We start from the raw sequence: 11,253 nt of genomic DNA, 5'->3' as shown, positions 1-11,253 counted from the left end.
AGACTGGGAAAGAGATGCAGAGTCAGAGAGAAAAACACACAGACTTCTTTTCTGAAGGATAAAACTTTTATTTTATTATTCTTTCTGTTGCTTGTTCTGCTCTGTTCTTTTTGTTGTTGTTGTTCTGTTCTTCTACTCTGATACTCCCCTTTCTCTTTCCTGATGACTTCCTTCCATCTACTTCCTGATCTCTTCCTTCTAGATCTTTACTTCTAAATATATCTTTCCTAGTGTTTTCCTTCTGTGTGTCTTTATTTTTTCCCTTACAGCCTATATACCACAGCAGAATCTTTCAAGCAATATAAGAATTACAATGTGGTTACATTCTATTTTTAAGTGAATGATTACAGTGAATACAAGTAAAAACCAGCATATTTTCCATATCCCTTAAATGATTAAACATTTTATATATTACAAGTGGAAAACAAATTATCCCCAAGAACCCACATACACTTAAACATTCATCTTTTAGACTTCTTATAGATCAAGAGTCTTTCACCTATAACCGCTTACATAGGCAATAGTCTTTATAATTGGCAGAAAAACAGATTACTGGTTTCACTTTTCATATTTTAGAGTCCAGTCTAATTATCTCAACTAACCATCCAATTCTTTGTTTTCTAGTTACATGAAGTCATTATTTAAAACTTTGTTTTAGCTATGATGCACACCAAAATCCATGAACACATTTCCCACTATCAAAAAGAGCTAATTTTGGGACTCTACTGTTTTCCTTAATCATTAACTTAAGCCACTCTCTGTATGGCTCCTCCAGAGAAACTCGTAAGTACTAGCTGTGTGACATTTCCTTGTTCTTATTTTCTGTCCTCTATAGCCCCTGCTTTACCAGGGGAGAGACAACACTATATCCTATCTTTACCTATATTAAATTTTCCCTATCATAATCCCTTACTATATTTGTTAGAAACCCTTAATAATTAAAATTCTATTTAAACTAACACTATTATATTGTATAATAACATATTATTACTTCAACTAAACGGTACAGCTTAAAATGAAATCATCTTCATAAAAATCCACAGGTAAAAATGTGCAGTAGAACAGGATATATCCATGAGATAATCACACTACACTAAATGCAGTAAGGATCCCCGTGTGCCCATTCACATTGTACCAATATCAGAAAAAAATGGTAGCAGCAAACATGTAAAGACACAGCAGTAACTAAAGACATTCTGAAGCCACAGCTGTATCTGAGATTCATACATCAGTGCCTTGCTTCCTGGTGGGCTGAAATCCCTATTTCAAGTGCCACTGGCTGCTCCTCTGACATGGCCATGAGCAGTAACAATATGAGGCTCTGACTCCTGCCAATATTTGGATTCAAAACAATCCTAAGCAGAAACCAAAACTCTCCTTAAATGAGATCAAGTGGGTTCAGGGTGATGTGCCCATTCCGAGGTTCACTTTAAACACCCTCTTTCTGCCCTGGTTAGCAGTTCATTCCAGTCTCTGCATATCTAGAATTAAAAAGACATATTGTTCCATTAATTTCCATACTTCCATTTTTATTTTATAGAAATTGCTTTATAATGGGTTTCTAACCCCTCTCCAAGCCTACTTGCTCAGGATAATAATTTAACAGGATAGCATCAGGATGCTGGGCAGGCCAGGGTATTATCTGCTTGTTGGCCAGGATTCCAAGAAGTAGGTCTGAATGCTAACATCCCTCCCCTTTTGATTATTATAAAAAGGGGAGTTATAGATTGCAAATGGGGGAAGTAAGGGCACTGATTTCTTACAACCACTTCCTGCTGACAAGGGGCAAAGTGGGAATGGGAAGTTGGAGGTTGATGTCATGCATGATGGGAGCTGTAAGCAAAGAAGCACTTAGTTAGCTGTCATAGTGGAGTCCTCAGGCATCTGTTCCTTGAGGGAGTTGACAAGGCAGATTGCTAGGAGAAACAACAGCGTTGGTCCTATGAATGGGGCTAGATTGACAGGTGCTAGAAAGCATGGGACAGGGAAGTGCCCTGGCTGTATGGAAGAGGCAAGTGTGAATGAGTGAGACACGAGAACAGATATGTTCTTTATTGGGACATCTTGGAAAACTCGGCTCCAGTTGCTGGGTAGGTGCCCAATTGAGCCTGGAAAGGGGATACCAGCAGTAAACTGAGGGATGATATGTTCTTCCTGAGTACTTGAGCCATCACATCTGCTATTTATCTGGAGGTGGGAAATACCTTTATCCATCCTGTGAAAGTGACAGCAAGTTGGGAGATAACAGAGTTTTTATGAGTGGGCATGTGGGTGAAGTTAAACTGCCAGTATTTCCTGGTTGGCATCCTCAGTTGCTACAGTAGCTGGTAGTGTATCTAGAGGGTCTTTGAGAGTCTGGCCTTGGCACAACTCTGGCAGGAAGGGTCAATCTGTGCAGGGACCTGCAAGTGTCTGTAAAACAACTGGAACAGATTTACATCTTAGCGTCACAGCAAATGCTATGGCTTTGGGTTAAAAAGCATGAACATATCTTTAAATCTATAACAAGAGGAAACTGATTGAATGGAAGTGGTTGAGTGAGTGAAGGAGGAGGGCAGTTCCCTAACCTCTCCAATACTAACCTGTCTCCTAAAAGCTGGTAATTATAAATCCACAGAAATTTAAGGACTCCCTAGACTGTTTGTAGTCAGTGATCTATCAGTTTACCAAAACTGCATTTATCAATGTTAAACTTTTGAACCTCTGAAGTTACATTTGAAACCAGTTTTATCATGTAACATGGAGTCTGTGAATGAGGCACACCTGCCTGTACTTTTACAGAAAACTTATTAATGAGATACCAAGTGTTAGGGGAGAGATGTAAAACTGGCAAATCCTGGTCACCAAACACCATCAGATCTGAGAAGGATGAGTAAGTGAACAGAACTGAGACAGCTTTCTGGCTATGTAGGCAGTCCTAGGTCTCTTAAATGGGAAGGAGGGGGTCCCATCCACCCCCATGACAGGAATTGACAAGGGAACTGTGGGACCCAAGGAAGAGGTTAGAAAAGAGTAGGTAGCTCCTGAGTCCAGTAGAGAGTCAATGAACTTACCTGCTACCTACAGCACCACCCCAGGCTTGGAGAGGGAATGGGAGTCACCAAGTCTAGATGCCATCAGTCTTCCAGCAGGCTTAGAATTTCAAAGGCTGGGAGAGTCAGATGCCAATGTTGGTGAGGCTAGAATTCCATGGCATGGCATAGAAGACAAGCCTGCATGGGGCATTCAGATCTCCAGTTTCCAGGCTGTCAGGGCGGCCTCCAGGAACTGAGCCCCTGCTTCTGGCACCCACCCACCCTTAGCCTCAGCTCCTGCTGCCACTGCTTGATGGCTCCTTTATCTCCTGCTCCTCCTTGACTGTCTCCCACCTTGCTGTCTCTCAGTGTACGCTTGTAATCCTATAAATTCTTCTCTCTGGATTTTTGACACCTGACCTTTCTGGGGAAGTTTTGTCTGTCATTCTGTTAAAAAAAAATGTTTATTTCCCAGGCTGAGCAAAGTGTCCCTGCATAAGCCTGGAAGGAGGGGACTGGACCTGCCTGGACTGAATCTACCAGGTTGAGCTGAACCCCCAGGGGAGTCTTTGCCCTGGAGGGTATGGGAATGGAGGGTAGGCTGGGGGGAAGGTGGGGAAGAGGGGCGGGAGGGGGGAGGACAGGGGAACCCATGGCTGATGTGTAAAATTAAATTAAATTATAAAATAAAATTAAAAAGTTTATTTCATATTTGCAAATGGAAGTGCATGATGGATGTGGCCATGTGACTGTGTTTCTGTCTGAGGTTTTTAATGCTTGCATTTATGTATTCTGTTTGTCTTGTTAAAAAAAAATATGACCACGTGGTCAGGCCCCCAGACAGGTCATAGGGCCTCATTGCCATCTTTACTAACTGTGCCAGGAGGGCCTCTGCCGAGCCATATGGCACCAGTGTTGTGATAGGGTGAGAGAGACTTTAGCAAGTTTGAGCCAAGGTGCCCCACTGCTGGTGAGAGACAGAGACGTTATGCAGACAGTGCTCAATGGAGAGTTTTATTTGGTGGGGAGAAGGAAGAGGGAAAGAGAGGCAAGGAGAGAGAGACAGAGAGACAGAGAGACAGAGAGAGACAGAGAGACAGAGAGAAACGGAGCTAGAGAAAGAGAGAGAGGGGGAGAGAGAGAGAATAAGAGGGAGAGGGAGATGGGGGGGGGGGGAGACATGGGTGTGTGTGCACTACCTAGGGGTGGAGTGGGGAGAGAGAGAGAGAAGGAAGGGGGAGGAGTCCTTTCTTAAAAGGAACATAGTATACCATCCAAATGCTTATTTGCCAGGATTCCAAGAAGTGGGTCTGAATGCTAACACTCAGGTAAGGATTGAGATTAAAATATAGAACAGGACAGATAGATGGTACATGAATATTAATAAAAAACAATAGTAGTAAAAATTGGGAACAAAGCTAATGTCAATCAAATTAGAAATGAAGAAGTATGGACTTTTTGCTACAAAACGGATTTAACATTACATAAAACAAACTTGGCTACCTCCTATAACATGAGAGTTCGTTAAACCTTATAAACATCAAGGCCAGTCACAAAGTGCCACAATTTCACACCAGCTATACAAAAAGCTCATAATAAGGAAACAAAGGTGTTTCATGACTTAGGAATCACAGCCTGTGTGTCCCAACAAGCCAGTTACACACACACACACACACACACACACACACACACACACACACACACACATGACATATATATACATATATATATGGCAATCAAAGAAGCCATATCAATTGTGAAATACAGAAAAAAACCTGATTTATTCATCGTGATCACTTTAGTAAGAGCAGCAGAGAGAGCCAGTCATTTTTACCCAACTCCATCTTTGGGATTCTGACAAGACATATGCATAGCTAAGAAGTTCAGCCATGATTGGTCCCTTGCCCAACATTACCTTAGTTCCTAGGCTCTTCAGAAATGTTATCCCCCCCCCCCGCCGCCTGCCGCCCCCTAACTGTAAAAGGCCCTGGAGGACAGATTCCTCCTGGGTACATTCAAGGCATCAGACAATTCTCCCAATAGAAGGTCACCAAGAGAGTTCTAACTTCTTAGCGTCCATTCTTTCAATAGTCTGATAGTCAAGGGGGGAGGCAGAAGTGTCTCATTACAATATATTCACTCCTGGCAGGGTGACTACCTGATTGAGTACAGCTGAAACCAATGGAAAGGCTAAAAGAATGAGGCTTCTATCTAGGATAAAATCAGCTCTAAATTTAATTAAAGTGTTTATAATTATAAGGATCTACTCTGGATCTCTGAGTCATATATCTAAAATCATTAAATAGTATGGTAAAGGATCAATGTTGCCAATCTCACATGAGAAAACACTACACTGTAAAATAAAAAAAAAATGTAACTCAATAGCTATGTCTTTACTCCAGTTTCTTATCGAGGAAGCTATATTAGAAAGAGAGAGAGAGAGATCTCACCTTCTATTGTTCTCTAAGTACATTATATATTCAAGTTCACTGAGAATCAGGAGTCATTTCACATGTTCAAACCTGCCCCCTTCCCTATTTTGAATTTGATATCCAGAGGTTGTGACTATCCCATGTAACTGAAGTTTTCTCTGGTCCTGCCCAGCCCCACAGACCCCACAGCTGCTTTTAAAATAATCACTTCAGTTATAATCCCATGTGTATTTGCTTTGGTAGGTACAAGTTATACTTTAACTGGTTGACTATTACTCTGTCTATATCTACAAGAGCTGAGTAATCACCATTTGAAAGGCAGCTCTGAACTTAACCAAGATGTCTGTGAAAATGGCAGCAGCCCTGCTCCTGCTCCAGATGAGTGGCTTCTTTGGATCTGGGAGTGGTGGGAAGGTGCTGGTGTGGTCAATGGAATACAGCCATTGGCTTAACTTAAAGGTAATCCTAGAACTTGTGAAGAAGAGCCATGATGTGACTCTTCTGAGACCTTCAGCTTCTCTTTCTTATGAGGTTGATGATGATGACACATCTGCTATTGAGTTTGAGACATACCCTTCATCATATTCCATGGCTGATGTAGAGGAACTTTTCATGAAGTCCATCAGGAAACAAATTTATGAGATGTCAAAGAAATCATTTTGGAGATACTTTTTAATGTTGCAAGAAGTGGTTTGGAAGTATTCAGATTATTTTGAAAGTCTCTGTAAAAATGTAGTTTTTAACAAGGAACTCATGACAAAACTACACAATTCAAGCTTTGACATCATGGTAGCAGATCCCTTCATACCCTGCGGTGACCTGCTGGCTGAGATTCTCAAAATACCACTTGTGTACAGTCTCCGCTTCTTTCCTGGATCCACACATGAAAAGTACAGTGGAGGACTCCCATTGCCTCCTTCCTATGTGCCTCCTGCTCTGTCAGAGTTGAGTGATCGAATGACATTCATGGAGAGGGTGCAAAATGTAATCTATGTGCTTTGTTTTGACTTTTGGTTCCAAACATTTAATGAGAGGAGGTGGAATCAGCTTTATAGTGAAGTATTAGGTAAGTGCCTGTTCAATTGGGATTGTTGCATTCTAAATTTGCTGTGTCATTGAAGGTGATTTTGAAAAAACAGTATTGACAGCAGAAGGATTTATTTCTCCTAGGTAAAATGTCTGTGAAATCTTCTGTCATATTCAAAGCATTGTGGAAAACCTTATATCCCTGTGTCAATAGCAACCTTGGCTATAACATGAACAGGAATCTTCAGGAAGGCACACACCACAAAACAAAGCTTTGATAATTTCTCTAAGAAATAACATCCATGGGCCATTTTACCTCTTTTTTTTTTTTCCAGAGCTGAGGACCGAACCCAGGGCCTTGTGCTTGCTAAGCAAGCGCTCTACCACTGAGCTAAATCCCCAACCCCTTACCTCATGTTTTAAAACAGTACATTTACCTGGGTTGTGGCATGATCATCATCATCATTATATTGATGCCGTTATTATCATTATCATGAGTAACATGCATACTTCTATTACAGGTGTGGAGCTTGTGCTCTGTGTTGCATATGTGGAAATCAGATTAGACCTTGATGAGTTTTACCTCCAACTTTACTTGGATTTTCAGGATGAATTCAGGTGTTCAGGCTTGTATGAGGACTGAACTCAAGTCATGCTTGCATGGTAAGCACCTAACCATCTAATGCATTTCACTAGTCCCTAAAACAGTGGCTTTAAACAAATTCAATATCTTCATGATTTACACATATAGGCTGAGCACTAATATACATTTCTAGATATGTATCTACATAGTATTGAGAAGTTTTCCATTTATATAAATTAGTTCTCTCATTTATAGTTTGAAATATTTTCTCATTTTACCTACTAAATTTCTGCACAGCTGTGAATACACTGTTTATGTACCAAGCTCAGAAAATGTGTGAAATCGGGATTTTTGAGAACCTATATTTATTTATTAGGGGGCTTGAAATTGTGTTTAGAATGTTTAACACTGAAGTGTACAAATAATGATTACTAGTTACAGTGTTTTAAAATATACCTAATGACCATAAATTGCTCTTCCCTTATTTTAAGACTTGTTATCCTTATTATCTGCAAACAAACTTACACATACTTAATTATTTTAGTCAGTCATGAGCCAAGACCAGTATGAGGACAAGGAACTCAGGCATAATGGAAAATTCTCTTTGAAGTCAGTCAGGGCAATATAGTAAGACCCTGTCTCAAAATGAAATCCTGAAACAAAATTCCCACAAATGTTTACATTGAGCATGGTAGCACACACCTATAATCCCATCAGTTGAGACATGGAGGACAAGGATCTGGAGTTCAAGGTCAATTTTGGCTACATAGTGACATAGGGATCACTCTGGCTTCCATCAAAATATCTCAAACCAAAATAAAACAGCACAAAACTCTCAGTTCCCTTCGAGGAGCACACATCAGAAGCATACAGCTGCTAAACAGGGCAAACTAGATGGGGAGTTCCAAGAATAGTGTTTCCCTGAGTATGACCAATAGGATTCACAGATAATGGGATTGATTATTCTTTACTTCAACAGCATGTTCAGATATTTGATAATCATAAATTTCCAAGGTGTGTTACAGATGTGGTATCTTCTCCCAAGTTGCTTGCACAGTGACTTTATATTTATCTAAGCATAAGAAATATATATATATATATATATATATATATATATATATATATATATTCCAGTATAAGAAACTCATATATTGCAAACTTATATCAAACATTATACACAGAGATATAGATAGATACAGATATATAGATATATGCAAATATGCTTTATAACCCAGCCCCCCAAAGAAGGAGAAAAACAAAAGAAAATAAAACAAACAGCCATTTAAAACTGTGGTATAGAACTAAACGGAGAGTTCTCAAAAAAGATGAAACACAAATGCCTGAGAAACAATTAAAGAAGTATTCAATAGTCATTGGGGAAAGGGAAATTAAAACTACTTTCAGATTTCATCTAAAACCAGTTAGAATGGCCAAGATTAACAAAAAATGATAGCTCATGCTGGCAAGGATGTGAAGAAAGGGGAATATCCATCCATTGCTAGTCAGAATGCATACTTGTACAGGAACTATGGGACTCAGTGTGTTGGTTCCTCAGGAAGATGGAAAGTGATATACCTCAAGATTCAAGTACATTTCTCTTGGGCATATACACAAAGGATTCTACATCCTATTAAGGAAGCACTGGCTCATCTATGATGTTGCTACTCTATGCATAATAGCTAGAAACTGGAAACAGCCTAGTTGTTCATCAATAGATGAGTGGATAATGAAAATATGGTATGTTTACATAATAGAAAATTATGCAACCTCTAAAAAGAAAAACTAAATTATGAAATTCATAGGTAAATAGATGGAGCTAGAAAATCATGTTGAGAGAGGTAACCCAGATTTTTAAAAAAAGACAATTATTATATTGTTAGCTTTTAAACCTGCAATAGACATGCTACAATGTGTAAAATCACTGAATTTTGGTATAGAGTAAGGGACTAGGGGGATGAGAAGATCTCCCAAAGAAGGAGAAATACCATATATAGTTATGGAGAGACAGTGGGAAGACTGACACAGAATTGAATAATGAAGAGGATTGGACGTGGAGGATAAATGATATAATACAGGCAGGTACCACAAATCCAAAGGTCATTTAGTTGTATGGAAACTTTCTACTATAGAAGCTTTTTTAAATGTATAAAGATGTGAAAGAAATCTAAGTGGAATTACTAAAGAATTAGGGAGACTAGACATCTCTCAGCGCAAAGAGAAACTCCTGGTGTCACGAATGGATTACATCTAAATGAATTGTTGGCCAAAGGAGCCCCATGGAAACCCCCCAACAACTCTGACTATTGACAAGGCTATTGATTGCTCCCCAAGAATTGATGGTAACGCTCTATTGCTGAAGAGCATGCTTATTTAACTCACTGAAAAATGGAGAAGTTGAGCTAGCACCTACCTAGAGCCTTCCCCCCTGCTGCCTAGTGTTCATGGTACTGAAAGGAACTCTGCAACCTATCAGAGGAGAAATACACCCACCAACTCTGCTATCAACTGTTCACTCTGCAGAGGTGACCTGCCTGCATGATACACCAGAGCAACAGTGGCAGCAACCAGCCACTCTGAGTGGAGTTTCAGTCCACTTCATTGCTGTGGATGTCGCTCTGTAGAAATAAAATGCTGATTGGACAGTAGCCAGGCAGGAAGTATAGGCAGGACAAGCAGAGAAGAGAATTCTGGGAAGTGGAAGGCTGAGGCAGAGAGACACTGCCAGCCACAGCCATGAACAAGCGAGATGTAAGGTATTGGTAAGCCATGAGCCATGTGGCAAGTTATAGATTTATAGAAATGGAGTAATTTAAGATGTAAGAACTAGATAACAAGAAGCCTGTCACGGCCATACAGTTTGTAAGCAATATAAGTCTCTATGTGTTTATTTGGTTGGGTCTGAGCAACTGTGGGACTGGCAGGTGAGAGAGATTTGTCTGACCATTGGCCAAGTAGGACTGGAGAAAACTCCAGCTATACTTCATGAGATAGAGAACCTGAAATTAGATAGACAAAGGGCCTAGGGAAAATCAAAATACTACAATTCTGCTAAAGGAACATAGGAATATAATGACATTTTATCATACCCATAGATCAGTGTCTTGCTCAACCATCATCAGGGAAGATTTCTCTTTATAGTGGATGGGAGCTAATACAGAGACCTATAATGGGATAATGTGCAGACAGTGAGAGACTTTGGAACACTCACTCCTAAGTGTGATAAGATTGTAAGACACCAATGAATTTATGCCTCTCAGATACAACAAGAAATCTATACATATGAACTTACAGAGACTGTGGCAACAAGCACAGGGCAGGCACAGATTCAAGCCATACAGGATCTCAGTGTGGAGAGAGGGAAGAGTATGAGTTCCTGTCCACAACCATGAAGCTAACTCCAACTGATTCAAACTGCTCTCAAAGAAAAAAATTACTATTCTCCATTAGAATGTCTCTGGATATATAACCCACAATTAAGGGTAGGCTCCATGCTCAGTAGTAGATGGCCAACACTAAACAATGATGTTTTTGTAGAGAATTTTTTTTGTTTTTGTTTTTGTTTCATGTTGCTTTATTGGGGCTCTCTTTACCATACTGGTTTGTTCATTTTTTGCTAGTGTGTTATGGTTTCTTTTGTATTTTCATGTGGGGTGTGTGTGTGTATGTGTGTGTGTGTGTGTGTGTGTATGTGTGTGTGACACACACTTCTTTTGCCTTTTCTTTGTTTTTATCATTTTTAATTTTGGTTTGTTTGTTTGCCTGTTTGTATTCTAAAGAGAGAAAAAGGCATGGAGTTGGATGAGTTGAAAGGTTAGGAGGAGATGAGGAAGAAGAAACTATGATCAGAATATACTGTATGAAAACAATTATTTTCAATAGGTAACATCAACATTGTTAGGGGTCAAATGTGAGGGAACAACAAAGAATCAATTCAGGAATGAATAAACAAGTGTGGTCTTATCATATTACAAAATGGGATTTGATGACTACATAGAACTAATTTGCATGCTTGCTATAACATGAAGAGTCCTCAAAAACTTCAGAAATATTGAAGTCATATGCAAAACACCACCCATATTATAATACAACTTATGTGATATGCTCAAAATAAGGAAATCATAACATACAGAAGTAGAAAAGAAGTTGGCAAAGACTGAATCCAGTGAAAAGGGTAAAAAGACTGTAGTTATATCTGGGA

General features: G+C 39.6%; 1 pseudogene; it reads left to right on the top strand.

Annotated features, from left to right (window-relative positions):
• Window positions 1-5,785: 5,785 nt before the first annotated feature.
• LOC118575879 overlaps window positions 5,786-11,253 on the top strand; it is a 43,834-nt pseudogene continuing 38,366 nt past the window's right edge.

This window comes from Onychomys torridus, unplaced genomic scaffold, assembly GCF_903995425.1.
Source record: "Onychomys torridus unplaced genomic scaffold, mOncTor1.1, whole genome shotgun sequence".
NCBI classification, from domain to species: Eukaryota; Metazoa; Chordata; class Mammalia; order Rodentia; family Cricetidae; genus Onychomys; species Onychomys torridus.
The sequence above is the reverse complement of the archived record's forward strand: the minus strand, read 5'-3'. Positions and strand labels throughout refer to the sequence as shown.